The sequence below is a fragment of the Arachis hypogaea genome, chromosome 20, assembly GCF_003086295.3.
Source record: "Arachis hypogaea cultivar Tifrunner chromosome 20, arahy.Tifrunner.gnm2.J5K5, whole genome shotgun sequence".
In the NCBI taxonomy this organism is placed as follows: Eukaryota; Viridiplantae; Streptophyta; class Magnoliopsida; order Fabales; family Fabaceae; genus Arachis; species Arachis hypogaea.
Window position 1 is genome coordinate 102,970,253 of NC_092055.1, and position 19,853 is coordinate 102,990,105.

Below are 19,853 nucleotides of genomic sequence, written 5' to 3' on the forward strand. Positions count from 1 at the left end.
ACTGAAGCTTAAACGTGTTCGACAATCCACACTCCAGACTTGCCTTCTTCCATTTCCACGTTTAAGCTTCAGTTTAACCTTAAACTGAAGCTTAAACGTGTTCGACAACTCCACACTCCAGACTTGCCTTCTTCCATTTCCACGTTTAAGCTTCAGTTTAACCTTAAACTGAAGCTTAAACGTGCTTGAATTATACCACCTCCAGGAGTGTCCAACGTTTAAGTTGCAGTTTAAGCTTAAACTGCAACTTAAACGCCACTAATTGAAAAGGTTTCTGGGCCAAAGATATTGCAGTTTAAGTTAGCATTTGAGCACAAACATTAACTTAAACGTACTCTGGTATGAAACCCAATTGAATATCATGGTTTATGGGATTGGGCCTGAAGAATTGATGAGTCTGGAATTTCAATTTGTTGAGTCATGTGTCATTACTTGATTATCACTAAGTTGGCTCAATGAATGTTACAGAATTGGATCAGCAGCCTCATCAGGATTATGGATCATAAACCCAAAGCAAAAGGAAATCAGGGAAAGGCCTCAAAGCCCAAGAAACACAACAGAAGCTCAATTTAGAAAGTGTATAAATAGGATAGAATTTAAGTTGGTTGGCACTCGGGGAATTTGGGGGATCACTTTTTCTAGTTTTCATACTTTTTGTAATTGAATTCAGAGCTATGACTCACTAAACCCCCTTTCATTGGGTTAGGGAGCTCTATTGTAATTCAATGAATCAATAATAGTTTTTATCTTATTCTTCAATCTTTTCTCTTGAATTTTGTTAGAAAGCTTCTCGATCTAATTCCATTGGTTAGTTGTCTTGGGAAAGAAACTATCCATAATTGGAATCCTTCGGAACCTTGGGAAAGGAATGGAGGATTCATGCTAGAGAAGCTTTCTCACAGTGAATTGGATTGGGGTTTGGATGGATATTGTGACATGTAATCCTACCAAATTGTGGTTCATGAAACTGTGTGGTATAATCAGTGATCGAGCATCATCTCTTCTTATGAACATTTAAACCAAGGGATTGGGAATTTGTTTGTTTTTAGAGAGAATTGGTGAGCCAAGGGATTGGGATCCAATCATATAAGATTGCCAAGCAAAATTCAATGAATGCATTGGTTGAGGAAGGGATAAAAAAAATGTTTGATTCGGAGATCTCAATATCTCCTGAAACCCAATGAATTCCCCATTTCTGATCTATCACTTCTCTTTACATTCTGCAATTAAATTCATGCAATCACCCCGATCCCTTTTTAATTTCAGCAATTTAGCTTCTCGCTCTTTAATTCATGCAATTTTACATTCCGCAATTCTCATCTAAATCTTGATTCTGCTCAACTAGAACACACTTCTAATCCGAATTGCTCACTCAACCAATCCTTGTGGGATTCGACCTCACTCTATTGTGAGTTTTTACTTGACGATAACCGGTGCACTTGCCGGAGGGTATTTTTGCCGATCGTGCAATTTCTTAAAATCGTAGCATCAAGTTTATGGCGCCGTTGCCGGGGATTGGTTTTCGATTGACAATTCTCAAATTGGAAGTTAACTAGATTGAGCATTTTTCTTGCTTTGTTAATTCAGTTCAAGTTACTTGTTGAATTTTAATTTCTGCACTCTGTTACATGTTTTCTTTCTTTATGCCTTTAAATTCAAGCAACTAACTCACTGACTCACTAACTATTTGAATTAATTCCTCAACTGCTCTAACCATACTCTTCCATTAACCAAGAGTATTTCACTTGTTTGTTGCCTGTGCTGTGTTCTTGTATGACAGGTAGGAGAGGAGAGACATCAACTCCTCATTATACCGAACCAGAGCGGACCCTTCATAAACTTAGAAGGGAAGCAAGAGGGAAGAGAGTACTGGGAGAAGAAGAATCTGAAGGAGAATCTGAGGACAATTTTGAGGAAGCTCTAGATCTCAACATGGATAGAGAAGTTCACAACCATGAGAGAGCTGATGGAAACAATGCCATTCCCGAGAGGAGGGTTCTTGGTTCATACATAAACCCAACCTCTGGGAATTGTGGTAGCAGCATTCAGAAACCACCCATTCAGGCCAACAATTTTGAACTCAAACCACAGCTAATATCACTTGTGGAGGATCATTGTTCATTTGGTGGGAATGCTAATGAAGATCCAAACCAACATCTCACAAAATTCTTGAGAATTTGCGACACTGTAAAGTCCAATGGAGTCCAGGAAGATACCTATAAACTGCTCTTGTTCCCATTTTCACTTAGGGACAAGGCAGCTAAGTGGCTGGAATCATTCCCAAGGGGGAGCCTAACAACCTGGGATGAGGTGGAAAGCAAGTTTCTGGCACGTTTCTACCCCCCACAAAAGGTCAATAGGCTTCGATCTGAGGTTCAGACTTTTAGACAACAAGATGGTGAAACTCTCTACGAGGCATGGGAGAGGTTCAAGGATTTGACAAGGAAATGCCCACCAGACATGTTCCATGACTGGGTGCAATTGCATATTTTCTATGATGGACTTTCTTATGAATCAAGGAAGGCTGTAGACCATTCATCAGGAGGTTCATTGAACAGGAAAAAGACTGTGGAAGAAGCCATTGAAGTGATTGAGACAGTGGCTGAGAATGAGTACTACTATGCTTCAGAGAGACACAACACTAAGGGAGTTATGGAGCTGAACCATGTTGATACAATCTTAGCCCAAAACAAGGTGTTTGCCAAGCAACTAGCAGAGCTCACCAGGAAATTAGAAACAAAGCAAGTGGCTGCAATACACACACAAGATCAAGAGGAAGTAAGCACTGAAGGAGGTGATTGGGAAGAGGCCAATTATGTAGGAAATCAACAAAGGCAACCATATGATCCACATTCCAACACTTACAACCCAGGCTGGAAAAACCACCCAAACTTTGGGTGGGGAAACCAGCAAAACCAACATAACAAGTCCACATACCAAAACTCCAACCAAAGATCATACCAAGCCACACAAAACACTTACTCCCAACCATCATATCATGGCCAAAATAATCAACCTACCCAACCTAATCCGAACCAACAATTTCAAGATCAATTAAACAGGATAGAAGGAATGCTGGCAAACATGGGTCAGGACATAAGTGAGTTGAAAAGCTTTAGGGATGATGTGAGATCTACCTTAAGGAACCATGGTGAAAAACTCAAGAGGATGGAGTCTCAAGTAGGAGAGCTATCTCAACAGGCCCCCAAGTCAACTGCAGTGTTCCCTAGTGACACAGAAAAGAATCCTAAAGGGGAACAAAAGGGAGTGAGATGGGAAGAATGCAAGGCCATCACCATATTGAAGGAAGTCTCAGAAGAAGAAGGAATCAGACCCTCAGAACAGGAGCCAGAAATCTTGAAGGAAGGTGTGGAAGAAGCTAAGCAGGAAAGTGAAACTGAGCAAGCCAAGGAACTGCAAAAAGGCATGCTGGAAACATACCAACCAAAAGCACCATTTCCTCAGAGGTTAGGAGGAGGTGAAAAAGGGAAAACCTATTCAAGGTTTTTAGAGACATTTAAGTCTCTCCATATCAATATTCCCTTTCTTGAGATTCTCCAGCAGATGCCTACACATATCAAGTATTTAAAGGAATTGCTGAGCAAGAAAAGAGTTTTGAAGGGAGGACAAACTGTAATAATGAACAAAGAATGCAGTGCCCTCATCAAGAAGGACATAGTCTCTAAGAAAACAGACCCAGGAAGTTTTCATATCCCCTGCATCATAGGGGAAACAAAAATTGACAGAGGATTCTGTGATCTAGGAGCTAGCATAAATGTGATGCCTCTGACTCTTATGAAGAGGCTACAACTGAATGAGGTGAGATCCACTGATGTAATCATACAACTGGCTGACAAAACTCAGAAGCAAGCTGAAGGGGTAGTTGAGAATGTGCTGGTGAAAGTGGGAAATTATTTCTTCCCCACAGACTTTGTCATTTTGGACATGGAGGAAAGCTACCTACACCCTATCATTCTGGGAAGGCCATTTCTAGCCACTGCTAGAGCGCTCATAGATGTAGAACAAGGAGAGCTAATTTTGAGAATACATGATGAACAGCTCATTTTCAATGTTTTCAAACCTGCATCTGAGCCTGAACCAGAACCTGAAAAGCCTAAGGATGATATTAGCCATCTGTGTTTGGAGGAAAGCAATCCAGCAGCTGAAACTATGAAACAGTCCTTGGAAGGCAAACAAGAATTGCAAGAGTTAAAGCCACAAGAATCAATAGAAACAGATCAGAAGGATCCTCCTGGCATAAGGGTCAATGAAGAAATCCTCAAGAGAAAGGGAAGAATTGTAAAGAAATTGCCAAGAGGGTGGAGAAACAAGAAAATTCCCACTGAAGGTTTCTCTCCGGGAGATAAAGTGATATCAAGTCATTATCTGCCAATCCCACCTGGCCTCAAAACCATTCCTTCCCATCTCCCTCAAGTGTTCACAATCAGGAAAGTTCTTTCTATGGAACATTTGGAAATCATGAAGGAATCAAATGGGGACGTTTTCATAGTGAGAGGAGAGGACATCAAGCACTACAATCCACCCTAACAAGGGGCAACCGTCAAGCTAGTGACGTTAAAGAAGCGCTTCATGGGAGGCAACCCATGTTTTAGTATCCTTACTCTTTATTGTTTTGCTTTGCATCTAATAAAGCATGGTTTCTTATGCATGAACTTGAATCCTCAGGACAACTGTTGAAAGAGTGCACTAAACATTGCATGTAAAATACAATTGGTCTCTAAGTTTGGTGTGCCTGAAGGCACCCCAAATTTTATTCAAATTGTATTCAATCTTTCATTTGCACAACCAAACATTAAGTTTGGTGTTCCTCTTTGAACACAGTTAATGAAAAGCAAGAAGTTCCTCTGGATTTAGAAATTCATGACAAGTATACCATTTGCATGTTTTAATACTTTGATTTCAATTACTTTAGGTAGTAAAATTGTTTAGGATCAAAGAGCCAAAGTGACTATGATATATTAGAATTATGCACATTCATTAAGGACAACCAACATGGATTTCATGTCATCAGGAGACATTACCAAACACTAAGTTTGGTGTCCAGTAATAAGTGTGCATAAATACAAGAGTCACGGCTATAAGCTCAGGAAGTCAATCATTGATTTACAATTCAAAAAAAAAAAAAAAGGAAGGAAAAAACATGTACAAGTACTATTCATTATTCACATGGACCGAAAAAAATGATATCAAAGTTGTTTGTTTGTGCAGGTACAAAAGGAAGGATAAGAATGGATGAAAAAGACAAAGGGGGAGGTACGGGTTTGGTCAAAAAGGGAGTTCACAAGTCTTTGAAACTAACACATGGGAAAAGGAAATTCTGCATGAAAAGATAGCTACACAAGATGGACCCAGCATTCCCAACTTTTGATGAGTATTTCAAGGGGAGGAAAGAAGGAGAAAAGAAAAAGGCAGTGATCCTTGAAGAAAGAGTGGAAGAAACAATGAAAAAAGCTGGATTCTGGACAAAGCTCATAAGAAAAGACAAAGGAAGTACAAGTGGTCAAAGAGAGACAAGAAGCAAGAAGAAACAGGACCCCAAGAGTCAAGAAGAACCAAGCAACAAATGAGAGGTGGTCTTGTTCCTTAATAATCAAATAATAGTTTGTGAAGTGTCTTTATGAGCTTTCTTTCATTTTAAGTCATTTAAGTTTTATGTGAAATTTCTAGTATGTTTGTCTGTTTACTGCCTTGAATAAAGTGAATGCCTAGATGTTTGGATAAAACTTCACCTTCTTAAACAAATGCTTGCCATGCTTGTTCTGTTTCCAAAAATAAAAGAAAAGTTTGAACAAAAGTAGCTTGGCTCAATTAGTGACAAATCAAGTAGAATTAAGTGGTGGTATGCATGCTTGATTGTTTAGTCAGATCACTGGAAATTGAGTGTAGAATTATCATTTTTTTGTAGAAGTTTGAATACTGTCTATGGATCTTGATGAATCAATGTCTTTGGCCATGAAAAAGAAAGAAAAAGAAGAAGAAAAAGCCACTGAAAAAGGGCAACCAAAAAGCAAAAAAAAAAAAAAAAAAAGAAAAAATTTTGAGAAAATAAGCTAGGCACCAATGGTTTGAACTTCTGAGACAAATGCCTGTGGTGTTTATGTATTAAGGATATGCTTGGATGAATAGGTTCTGAGGAGTGTTTCAACACTTGGTAACTTGGGTTAACTAACCCGGGATTATCAACCAAAAGTCCATTATCAAGAGCAACCTAAATACAAAACATTTAGTCACACAAAGAGGTGCTGGGCACCAATGTCTCAAGAAGAAATGTGAACTAAAATGCCTGTAGTGGATATGTGTAGTGCACTGATAAGAAAAAGAAAATGCCAAAGGCTTGTGCAACACATGACACTAAGCAAACAAGGAGCAAAGGAGCTCTAAGAAAAAGAAAAGAAAAACAAAGAAGAGAAAAGTGCCAAGGACATAAGAATAACAAGAGGCCATAGCAGTGTTTGATGGATGCAATGAAAAAGTGATAATCTTACCTAATAAGAATGAAAAAGTGATGCTGAAACTTTCTGCATAAAACCCTTTTGATGAACTTCAAATGCTTGCTAATATAGCCAATGTAATTGCTTTCTGTTTCATACTTTCCTCTCAAATAACTCAGGACTTGCTTAGGGACAAGCAAGCATTAAGTTTGGTGTTGTGATGCCAAGGCATCTTAGGCTAGTTTCACTAGCATTTTTCTGTTAGTTTTAGTTGTTTTATGCATTTTCTTGAGCTTAAAGTAACCAAGAATGGTTAAATGAATAACAAAGAAATGAACCATCCAAACAGTATGATTTTGATGCAAATTCCATGAGTTTTTAGTTATATTACTTGAATGCTATGAATGGAAGATTTCTCATGAAATGTTGCAAGACTTTGATGCAGTTGTTTGGATGATTTCAGGGAAGAAGAGGCTAGGCAAGGAAGCAACAAAATCAATAAAGGAAGCTTGAATATCACATGTGGAGTTTAAGTTCCAGTTTAAGCTTAAACTGGAACTCAAACTACCAAGCCATATAATGCTGGGAACTATCAGTGGCGTTTAAGCTCCAGTTTAAGCTTAAACTGGAGCTTAAACGCCAAAATCATGAAAGCTGAGGAAAAGCTGAAAGTGGCGTTTAACCTCCAGTTTAACCTTAAACTGGAAGTTGAACGCCAGAAATGAGAAATGCACCAGGGAGCCATTTCCACGTTTAAGCTCCAGTTTAAGCTTAAACTGGAGCTTAAACGTGTTCGACCATTCTCCTCCAGGGTTGCTTTCTTCTTTTCCACGTTTAAGCTTCAGTTTAACCTTAAACTGAAGCTTAAACGTGTTCGACAATCCACACTCCAGACTTGCCTTCTTCCATTTCCACGTTTAAGCTTCAGTTTAACCTTAAACTGAAGCTTAAACGTGTTCGACAACTCCACACTCCAGACTTGCCTTCTTCCATTTCCACGTTTAAGCTTCAGTTTAACCTTAAACTGAAGCTTAAACGTGCTTGAATTATACCACCTCCAGGAGTGTCCAACGTTTAAGTTGCAGTTTAAGCTTAAACTGCAACTTAAACGCCACTAATTGAAAAGGTTTCTGGGCCAAAGATATTGCAGTTTAAGTTAGCATTTGAGCACAAACATTAACTTAAACGTACTCTGGTATGAAACCCAATTGAATATCATGGTTTATGGGATTGGGCCTGAAGAATTGATGAGTCTGGAATTTCAATTTGTTGAGTCATGTGTCATTACTTGATTATCACTAAGTTGGCTCAATGAATGTTACAGAATTGGATCAGCAGCCTCATCAGGATTATGGATCATAAACCCAAAGCAAAAGGAAATCAGGGAAAGGCCTCAAAGCCCAAGAAACACAATAGAAGCTCAATTTAGAAAGTGTATAAATAGGATAGAATTTAAGTTGGTTGGCACTCGGGGAATTTGGGGGATCACTTTTTCTAGTTTTCATACTTTTTGTAATTGAATTCAGAGCTATGACTCACTAAACCCCCTTTCATTGGGTTAGGGAGCTCTATTGTAATTCAATGAATCAATAATAGTTTTTATCTTATTCTTCAATCTTTTCTCTTGAATTTTGTTAGAAAGCTTCTCGATCTAATTCCATTGGTTAGTTGTCTTGGGAAAGAAACTATCCATAATTGGAATCCTTCGGAACCTTGGGAAAGGAATGGAGGATTCATGCTAGAGAAGCTTTCTCACAGTGAATTGGATTAGGGTTTGGATGGATATTGTGACATGTAATCCTACCAAATTGTGGTTCATGAAACTGTGTGGTATAATCAGTGATCGAGCATCATCTCTTCTTATGAACATTTAAACCAAGGGATTGGGAATTTGTTTGTTTTTAGAGAGAATTGGTGAGCCAAGGGATTGGGATCCAATCATATAAGATTGCCAAGCAAAATTCAATGAATGCATTGGTTGAGGAAGGGATAAAAAAAAATGTTTGATTCGGAGATCTCAATATCTCCTGAAACCCAATGAATTCCCCATTTCTGATCTATCACTTCTCTTTACATTCTGCAATTAAATTCATGCAATCACCCCGATCCCTTTTTAATTTCAGCAATTTAGCTTCTCGCTCTTTAATTCATGCAATTTTACATTCCGCAATTCTCATCTAAATCTTGATTCCGCTTAACTAGAACACACTTCTAATCCGAATTGCTCACTCAACCAATCCTTGTGGGATTCGACCTCACTCTATTGTGAGTTTTTACTTGACGATAACCGGTGCACTTGCCGGAAGGAATTTTTGCCGATCGTGCAATTTCTTAAAATCGTAGCATCAAAATTCTCACCAATGATATACATAAGTATTTCTATCTTTATTTTCTGTTTATTTATTATTATTTTCGAAAACTCCATAATCAATTATTATCCGCCTGACTGAGATTTACAAGATGACCATAGCTTGCTTCATACCAACAATCTCCGTGGGATCGACCCTTACTCACGTAAGGTTTATTACTTGGACGACCCAGTGCACTTGCTGGTTAGTTGTATCGAAGTTGTGAATGAAAAACGATTTATTAAGACGTGCGTACAGAGTTTTTGGCGCTGTTGCCTGAGATCACAATTTCGTGCACCAAGTTTTTGGCGCCGTTGCCGGGGATTGTTCGAGTTTGTACAACTGACGGTTCATCTTGTTGCTTAGATTGGGTAATTTTCTTCTTACTTTCAAAAAAAAAATTTTCAAAAATCTTTCAAAAATTTCTCATCTGTTTCCAAAAAAAAAAAAATTTCTTTTCAAAAATTTTTTGTTATGTTCTTCAGAATTTTTAAGAATGAATTCTAGTGTTTCATGATGATTTGTTGAATCCTGGCTGGCTGTAAGCCATGTCTAATCTTTTGGACTGGGGTTCCAACTTATCATCACAAGAATTTGTTGATTTTCACACACTTAGTTGCTCTATACATGGAAAGTATAAATATCTTCTAAAGCTTGGCTGGCTACTAAGCCATGCCTAACCCTCAGATTGGAGCTTTAGACTAAGAGTACAAGATTCCTGGAATTCATATTAAAAATTTTGGAGTCCTTATTTTTCTTTTTCAAATAATTTTCAAAAAATCCAAAAAAAATTAATAAAATCATAAAAATAAAAAATATTTCATGTTTCTTGTTTGAGTCTTGAGTCAATTTTTAAGTTTGGTGTCAATTGCATGTTTTAAGATTTGCATAAAATTTTCGAAAAAAATCATGCATTCATGGTGTTCTTCATGATCTTCAAGTTGTTCTTGGTAAATCTTCTTGTTTGATCTTGATGTTTTCTTGTTTTGCATCTTTTCTTGTTTTTCATGTGCATTTTTGCATTCATAGTGTCTGAACATGAAAGATTTCTAAGTTTGGTGTCTTGCATGTTTTCTTTGCATAAAAAATTTTTAAAAAATATGTTCTTGATGTTCATCATGATCTTCAAAGTGTTCTTGGTGTTCATCTTGACATTCATAGCATTCTTGCATGCATTCATTGTTTTGATCCATAACTTTCATGCATTGCATCATTTTTCATGTTTTTCTCTCTCATCATTAAAAATTTCAAAAATCAAAAAAATATCTTTCCTTTTTTCTCTCATAAATTTCGAAAATTTGGATTGACTTTTTCAAAAATTTTTAAAAATTCAATTGTTTCTTATGAGTCAAATCAAATTTTCAATTTAAAAATCTTATCTTTTTCAAAATCTTTTTCAAAAATCAAATCTTTTTCATTTTTCTTATTTATTTTCGAAAATTTTAAAATATTTTTCAAAAAAATCTTTTTCTTATCTTTATCTCCTAATTTTCGAAAATGACATCATCAATTAATGTTTTGATTCAAAAATTTCAAGTTTGTTACTTGCTTGTTAAGAAAGATTCAAACTTTAAATTCTAGAATCATATCTTGTGATTTCTTGTGAATCAAGTCATTAATTGTGATTTTAAAAATCAAATCTTTTTCAAAATTAATTTCAATCATATCTTTTCAAAAATATCTTTTTATCTTATCTTTTTAAAAAATTTGATTTTAAAATATCTTTTCTAACTTCCTATCTTCTTATCTTTTCAAAATTGATTTTCAAATTTGTTTCAACTAACTAACTAACTTTTTGTTTGTTTCTTATCTTTTTCAAAACTACCTAACTAACTCTCTCTCTCTCTAATTTTCGAAAATATCTCCCTCTTCTTCAAAAAAATTCTTTTTAATTAACTAATTGTTTCAAAATTCAATTTTAATTTACTTCTTCTTTTAATTTTCGAAAATTACTAACCATTTTTTTCAAAAATAATTTTCGAAAATTATCTCTCTCTCTCATCTCCTTCTATTTATTTATTTACTAACATCTCTTCCTCACTCACCAAAAATCCGAACCCTCTCTCTCTCTCTGAGTTCAGATTTTTTCTTCTTCTTTTCTTTTACTCTTCCTTTCTCCCACTCACCTAAAGGGAACCTCTATACCTGGGCAAAAAGGATCCCTATTATTATTATTTTTCTGTTCCTTCTTTCTCATATGAGCAGGAGCAAGGACAAGAATATTCTTGTTGAAGCAGATCCAGAACCTGAAAGGACTCTGAAGAGGAAACTAAGAGAAGCTAAATTACAACAATTCAGCAAGCACCTTTCAGAAATTTTCGAACAGGAAGAGGAGATGGCAGCCGAAAATAATAATAATGCAAGGAGGATGCTTGGTGACTTTATTGCACCTAATTCCAATTTACATGGAAGAAGCATCTCCATCCCTACCATTGGAGCAAACAATTTTGAGCTGAAACCTCAATTAGTTTCTCTGATGCAGCAGAACTGCAAGTTTCATGGACTTCCATCTGAAGATCCTTTTCAGTTCTTAACTGAATTCTTGCAGATCTGTGATACTGTTAAGACTAATGGAGTAGATCCTGAAGTCTATAGGCTTATGCTTTTCCCGTTTGCTGTAAGAGACAGAGCTAGAGTGTGGTTGGACTCTCAACCCAAAGATAGCCTGAACTCTTGGGATAAGCTGGTCACGGCTTTCTTCGCCAAGTTCTTTCCTCCTCAAAAGCTGAGCAAGCTTAGAGTGGATGTTCAAACCTTCAGACAGAAAGAAGGTGAATCCCTCTATGAAGCTTGGGAGAGATACAAGCAACTGACCAAAAAGTGTCCTTCTGACATGCTTTCAGAATGGACCATCCTGGATATATTCTATGATGGTCTGTTTGAATTAGCTAAGATGTCATTGGATACTTCTGCAGGTGGATCTATTCACCTAAAGAAAATGCCTGCAGAAGCTCAAGAACTCATTGACATGGTTGCTAACAACCAGTTCATGTACACTTCTAAGAGGAATCCTGTGAGTAATGGGACACCTCAGAAGAAGGGAGTTCTTGAAATTGATACTCTGAATGCCATATTAGCTCAGAATAAAATATTGACTCAGCAAGTCAATATGATTTCTCAGAATCTGAATGGAATGCAAGCTGCATCCAACAGTACTCAAGAGCCATCTTCTGAAGAAGAAGCTTATGATCCTGAAGACCCTGCAATAGCAGAGGTGAATTACATGGGTGAACCCTATGGAAACACCTATAACCCCTCATGGAGAAATCACCCAAATCTCTCATGGAAGGATCAACAAAAGCCTCAACAAGGCTTTAATAATGGTGGAAAAAACAGGTTTACCAATAGTAAACCTTTTCCATCATCCACTCAGCAACAGACAGAGAACTCTGAACAAAATACATCTAATTTAGCAAACTTAGTCTTTGATCTATCTAAGGCCACTGTAAGTTTCATGAATGAAACAAGGTCCTCAATTAGAAATTTGGAGGCACAAGTGGGCCAGCTGAGTAAAAGGATCACTGAAATCCCTCCTAGTACTCTCCCAAGCAATACAGAAGAAAATCCAAAAGGAGAGTGCAAAGCCATTGATATAACCATCATGGCCGAATCCAAAGAGGAAGGGGAGGATGTGAATCCCAAGGAGGAAGACCTCCTGGGACGTCCAGTGATCAATAAGGAGTTTCCCTTTGAGGAACCAAAGGAATCTGAGGCTCATCTAGAGACCATAGAGATTTCATTAAACCTCCTTATGCCATTCATGAGCTCTGATGAGTATTCCTCTTCTGAAGAGAATGGGGATGTTACTAAGGAGCAAGTTACCAAGTACCTTGGTGCAATCATGAAGCTGAATGCCAAATTATTTGGTATTGAGACTTGGGAAGATGAACCTCCCTTGTTCACCAATGAACTAAGTGATCTGGATCAATTGACATTGCCTCAAAAGAAACAGGATCCTGGAAAGTTCTTAATACCTTGTACCATAGGCACCATGATCTTTGAAAAGGCTCTGTGTGACCTTGGTTCAGGGATAAACCTCATGCCCCTCTCTGTAATAGAGAAATTGGGAATCTTTGGGGTGCAAGCTGCTAAAATCTCATTAGAGATGGCAGACAATTCAAGAAAACAGGCTTATGGACAAGTAGAGGACGTGTTAGTAAAGGTTGAAGGCCTTTACATCCCTGTTGATTTCATAGTCTTAGATACTAGGATGGATGAGGATGCATCCATCATCCTTGGAAGACCCTTTCTAGCCACAGCAAGAGCTGTGATTGATGTTGATAGAGGCGAACTAGTCCTTCAATTGAATGAGGACTCCCTTGAGTTTAAAACTCAAGGTCATCCTTCTGTAAACATGGAAAAGAGGCACAGTAAGCTTCTCTCAAAACAAAGTCAACCAGAGCCCCCACAGTCAAACTCTAAGTTTGGTGTTGGGAGGCCACAACCAAACTCTAAGTTTGGTGTTGAACTCCCATATCCAAACTCTAAGTTTGGTGTTGGGGAGTCTCAACAATGCTTTGAACATCTGTGAGGCTCCATGAGAGTCCACTGTCAAGCTATTGACATTAAAGAAGCGCTTGTTGGGAGGCAACCCAATTTTTATTTATCTAATTTTCATTTATTTTTATTGTTATTTCATGTTTTATTAGGTTCATGATCATGTGGAGTCACAAAATAAATATAAAAATTGAAAACGGAATCAAAAACAGCAGAAGAAAAATCACACCCTGGAGGAGGATCTCACTGGCGTTTAAACGCCAGTAAGAAGCATCTGTCTGGCGTTCAACGCCAGAACAGAGCATGTTTCTGGCGTTGAACGCCAGAAACAAGCAGCATCCTGGCGTTCAGACGCCAGAAATGCACAGTGAAGAAGAGCTGGCGCTGAACGCCAGAAACAAGCATCTGGCTGGCGTTCAACGCCTGAAATATGCTGCATCTGGGCGTTGAACGCCCAGAACAAGCATCAATTTGGCGTTTAAATGCCAGAATTGCATGCAAAGGCATTTTACATGCCTAATGGGTGCAGGGATGCAAATCCTTGACACCTCAGGATCTGTGGACCCCACAGGATCAATTCAGCATCTGTGGACCCCACAGGATCCCCACCTACCTCGACTCACTCTCTTCCCTCTTCTCAATGTTCATCCTCTCTTCCCAATAAATACTCTTCCCTAAAACTCTTCACCAATCACCTCAAACTCTCTTCCCTGTCACCACTCACATCATCCACTCTTCCCCATAAACCTACCTCATAAACTCCACCTAACTTCAAAATTCAAAATCAATTTCCCACCCAAAACCCACCCTTATGGCCGAACCTTACCCCCCTCCCTTCCCTATATATAGCCCTCCATTCTTCCTCATTTTCACACCACACAACCCTCTCTTCTCTTCTTGGCCGAATACACCTTTCCCTCCTCTCCTCCATATTTTCTTCTTCTTCTTCATCTATTCTTTCTTCTCTTGCTCGAGGGCAAGCACTATTCTAAGTTTGGTGTGGTAAAAGCATAAGCTTTTTGTTTTTCCATTACCATTGATGGCACCCAAGACCGGAGAATCCTCTAGAAAAGGGAAAGGGAAGACAAAAGCTTCCACCTCCGAGTCATGGGAGATGGAAAGATTCATCTCCAAAGCTCATCAAGACCACTTCTATGATGTTGTGGCCAAGAAGAAGGTGATCCCCGAGGTTCCTTTTAAACTCAAGAGAAATGAGTATCCGGAGATCCGACATGAGATCCATAGAAGAGGTTGGGAAGTTCTAACAAACCCCATCCAACAAGTCGGAACTCTAATGGTTCAAGAGTTCTATGCTAATGCATGGATCACAAGGAACCATGATCAAAGTAAGAACCCGAACCCAAAGAATTATCTCACCATGGTTCGGGGGAATTACTTAGATTTTAGTCCGGAAAATGTAAGGTTGGCGTTCAACTTGCCAATAATGGAAGAGAATGCACGCCCCTACACAAGGAGAGTCAACTTTGATCAAAGGTTGGACCAAGTCCTCATGGACATATGTGTGGAAGGAGCTCAATGGAAGATTGACTCAAAAGGCAAACCGGTTCAACTGAGAAGACTGGACCTTAAGCCTGTAGCTAGAGGATGGTTGGAGTTCATTCAACGCTCAATCATACCCACTAGCAACCGGTCTGAAGTTACTATAGACCGGGCCATCATGATCCATAGCATCATGATTAGAGAAGAGGTGGAGGTTCATGAGATTATACCTCAAGAACTCTACAAGGTGGCTGACAAGTCCTCCACTATGGCAAGGTTAGCTTTTCCTCACCTCATTTGCCATCTATGCAATTCGGCTAGGATTGACATAGAAGGAGACATTCCCATTGAGGAAGAGAAGCCCATCACTAAGAAAAGGATGGAGCAAACAAGAGAGCCCATTCATGGAGCTCAAGAGACGCATGAAGCTCATCACCATGAGATCCCGGAGATGCCTCAAATGCATTTTCCTCCACAAAACTATTGGGAGCAAATCAACACCTCCCTAGGAGAATTAAGCTCCAACATGGGACAATTAAGGGTAGAACATCAAGAGCACTCCATCATCCTTCATGAAATTAGAGAAGATCAAAAAGCAATGAGGGAGGAGCAACAAAGACAAGGAAGAGACATAGAAGAGCTCAAGGACATCATTGGTTCCTCAAGAAGGAAACGCCACCATCACTAAGGTGGATTCATTCCTTGTTCTTACATTCTTTGTTTTTCGTTTTCTTTATGATAAGTGCTTATCCATGTTTGTGTCTTATTACATGATCATTAGTATTTAGTAACTTTGTCTTAAAGTTATGAATGTCCTATGAATCCATCACCTCTCTTAAATGGAAAATATTTTAATTCAAAAGAACAAGAAGTACATGAGTTTCGAATTTATCCTTGAACTCAGTTTAATTATATTGATGTGGTGACAATGCTTCTTGTTTTCTGAATAAATGCTTGAACAGTGCATATGTCTTTTGAAGTTGTAGTTCAAGAATGTTAAATATGTTGGCTCTTGAAAGAATGATGACAAAGAGACATGTTATTTGATAATCTGAAAAATCATAAAAATGATTCTTGAAGCAAGAAAAAGCAGCAAAGAACAAAGCTTGCAGAAAAAAAATGGCAAAAAAAAAAAATAGAAAGAAAAAAAAAGCAAGCAGAAAAAGCCAAAAGCTCTTAAAACCAAAAGGCAAGAGCAAAAAGCCAATAACCCTTAAAACCAAAAGGCAAGGGTAAATAAAAAAGATCCCAAGGCTTTGAGCATCAGTGGATAGGAGGGCCTAAAGGAATAAAATCCTGGCCTAAGCGGCTAAACCAAGTTGTCCCTAACCATGTGCTTGTGGCGTGAAGGTGTCAAGTGAAAACTTGAGACTGAGCGGTTAAAGTCAAGGTCCAAAGCAAAAAAAAAGAGTGTGCTTAAGAACCCTGGACACCTCTAATTGGAGATTTTAGCAAAGCTGAGTCACAATCTGAAAAGGTTCACCCAGTTATGTGTCTGTGGCATTTATGTATCCGGTGGTAATACTGGAAAACAAAGTGCTTAGGGCCACGGCCAAGACTCATAAAGTAGCTGTGTTCAAGAATCAACATACTGAACTAGGAGAATCAATAACACTATCTAAACTCTGAGTTCCTATAGATGCCAATCATTCTGAACTTCAATTGATAAAGTGAGATGCCAAAACTATTCAAGAGGCAAAAAGCTATAAGTCCCGCTCATCTGATTGGAGCTATGTTTCGTTGATAGTTTGGAATTTATAGTATATTCTCTTCTTTTTATCCTATTTGATTTTCAGTTGCTTGGGGACAAGCAACAATTTAAGTTTGGTGTTGTGATGAGCGGATAATTTATACGCTTTTTGGTATTGTTTTTAGTATGTTTTTAGTAGGATCTAGTTACTTTTAGGGATGTTTTCATTAGTTTTTATGTTAAATTCACATTTCTGGACTTTATTATGAGTTTGTGTATTTTTCTGTGATTTCAGGTATTTTCTGGCTAAAATTGAGGGACTTGAGCAAAAATCAGATTCAGAGGTTGAAGAAGGACTACTGATGCTGTTGGATTCTGACCTCCCTGCACTCAAAGTGGATTTTCTGGAGCTAAAGAACTCAAAATGGTGCGCTTCAAATTGCGTTGGAAAGTAGACATCCAGGGCGTTCCAGCAATATATAATAGTCCATACTTTGGCCGAGTTTAGACGACGCAAAAGGGCATTGAACGCCAGTTCTACGCTGCAGTCTGGAGTTAAATGCCAGAAACACGTTACAAGCCAGAGTTGAACGCCAGAAATACGTTACAAACTGGCGTTCAACTCCAAGAATGACCTCTGCACGTGTAACATTCAAGCTCAGCCCAAGCACACACCAAGTGGGCTCCGGAAGTGGATTTATGCATCAATTACTTATTTCTGTAAACCCTAGTAACTAGTTTATTATAAATAGGACTTTTTACTATTGTATTAGACATCTTTGGACGCCTAGTTCTTAGATCATGGGGGCTGGCCTCTCGGCCATGCCTGGACCTTCATCACTTATGTATTTTTTACGGTAGAGTTTCTGCACTCCATAGATTAAGATGTGGAGCTCTGCTGTTCCTCATGATTTAATGCAAAGTACTACTGTTTCTCTATTCAATTCAACTTATTTCGCTTCTAAGATATTCATTCGCACTTCAACATGAATGTGATGAACGTGACAATCATCATCATTCCCTATGAACGCGTGCTTGACAACCACTTCCGTTCTACCTTCGATTGAATGATTATCTCTTGGATCTCTTAATCAGAATCTTCGTGGTATAAGCTAGATTGATGGCAGGCATTCATGAGAATCCGAAAAGTCTAAACCTTGTCTGTGGTATTCCGAGTAGGATTCTGGGATTGAATGACTGTGACAAACTTCAAACTCGCGAGTGCTGGGCGTAGTGACAGATGCAAAAGGAGGGTGAATCCTATTCCAGTATGATCGAGAACCTCAGATGATTAGCCATGCTGTGACAGAGCATTTGGACCATTTTCACAAGAGGATAGGATGCAGCCATTGACCACGGTGATGCCTCCAGATGATTAGCCATGCAGTGACAGCGCATCGAACCATTTTCCAGAGAGGATGAAAAGTAGCCATTGACAATGGTGATGTCCTTACATAAAGCCAGCCATGGAAAGGAGTAAGACTGATTGGATGAAGACAGCAGGAAAGCAGAAGTTCAAAGGGACGCAAGCATCTCTATACCTTTATCTGAAATTCTCACCAATGATATACATAAGTATTTCTATCTTTATTTTCTGTTTATTTATTATTATTTTCGAAAACTCCATAATCAATTATTATCCGCCTGACTGAGATTTACAAGATGACCATAGCTTGCTTCATACCAACAATCTCCGTGGGATCGACCCTTACTCATGTAAGGTTTATTACTTGGACGACCCAGTGCACTTGCTGGTTAGTTGTATCGAAGTTGTGAATGAAAAACGATTTATTAAGACGTGTGTACAGAGTTTTTGGCGCCGTTGCCTGAGATTACAATTTCGTGCACCACTCCTCTTGGCGGAGTTTTTGAGGATAAGGTATCTTGGCTTTGTACTCCTCAACATTGGTTGCTGCAGGTTTATTTCCTACAGAAGTGGTTGGGAAAGCCTTTTTAGAGGGGTTGTTATCAGCACTTGTGTATGTCTGATCCCTCACTGGCGTTTGAACACCAGGGTTGAAAGATTGATTGGCGTTGGACGCTAACTTCCTACCTGTTTCTGGCGTTTGAACGCCAGAACTGAGCTTCCATTGGGCGTTTGACGCTAGCTCCTTGCCTGTTCCTGGCGTTTGAACGCCAGAACTGTGCGTGGGTTGGGCGTTTAACGCCAGCTTTGCACCTTTTTCTGACATTTGAACGCCAGAGTTATTCCTCTCTGGGCTCTTACTATCCTCAGAGGGATTTTGGATAGTATTTTGCTCATCCTCTGTCAGTTGTTCTTTTCTTGGCTTTCTGCTGCTCTGAAGTGACGTATTTAATGTTTTCCCACTTCTTAATTGAACTGCTTGGCACTCTTCTGTTATTTGTTTTGATAACTGCTGTTTTGTTTGCTTCAACTGTACTTCCATATTCATATTAGCCATTCTTGTGTCTTGTAGTATCCCTTTGAATTCGGCTAGCTGTTTTGTTAGAAAATCTAATTGCTGATTGAATTCAGTAACTTGTTCTGCAGGACTGAGTTCAGCAGTTACTGTTTTAGCCTCTTCTTTCATGGAATACTCACTACTTAGGTACAGATGCTGATTTATGGCAACTGTATCAATGAGCTCTTGAGCTTCTTCAATTGTCTTTCTCATGTGTATAGATCCACCAGCTGAGTGGTCCAAAGACATCTGAGCTTTCTCTGTAAGCCCATAATAGAAGATGTCTAACTGCACCCACTCTGAAAATATTTCAGAGGGGCATTTTCTTAGCATCTCTCTGTATCTCTCCCAGGCATCATAAAGAGATTCATTATCTCCTTGTTTAAAGCCTTGGATGTTCAGCCTTAGCTGTGTCATCCATTTTGGAGGAAAATATTGATTCAGGAATTTTTCTGACAGTTGTTTCCATGTCCTTATGCTAGCCTTAGGTTGGTTATTTAACCACCTCTTAGCTTGGTCTTTTACAGCAAATGGAAACAGTAATAATCTGTAGACATCCTGATCTACTTCCTTATCATGTACTGTGTCAACAATTTGTAAAAACTGTGCTAGAAACTCTGTATGTCCTTCCTGTGGAAGACCGGAATACTGATAACTTTGCTGCACCATGATAATGAGCTGAGGATTCAACTCAAAACTACTGACTCCGATGGAGGGTATACAGATACTACTTCCATATGAGTAGTGGGGTTAGCATATGACCCCAGAGTCCTTCTGGACTGCTCATTTCCACTTAGATCCATGATGGAGAAAGGGAGATGATGTGGATTGCAAATTTTTTTTTTGAAAACCAAGATTAAAATAAAATAAAATAAAATAAAATAATTGAAAAATTGACTATAATTTCGAAAATTTGAAGAAAAATAAAAGAAAATTGAAAACT

General features: G+C 38.5%; 2 non-coding genes across 2 annotated transcripts; both read right to left on the minus strand.

Annotated features, from left to right (window-relative positions):
• Nucleotides 1-2,358: 2,358 nt before the first annotated feature.
• LOC112787522 (small nucleolar RNA R71) lies at nt 2,359-2,462 on the minus strand. The gene has a single exon (XR_003194931.1). It is a non-coding gene; the product is annotated as a small nucleolar RNA R71 (small nucleolar RNA).
• A 9,069-nt stretch (nt 2,463-11,531) lies between these two features.
• LOC112787309 (small nucleolar RNA R71) lies at nt 11,532-11,639 on the minus strand. The gene has a single exon (XR_003194728.1). It is a non-coding gene; the product is annotated as a small nucleolar RNA R71 (small nucleolar RNA).
• Nucleotides 11,640-19,853: the final 8,214 nt, after the last annotated feature.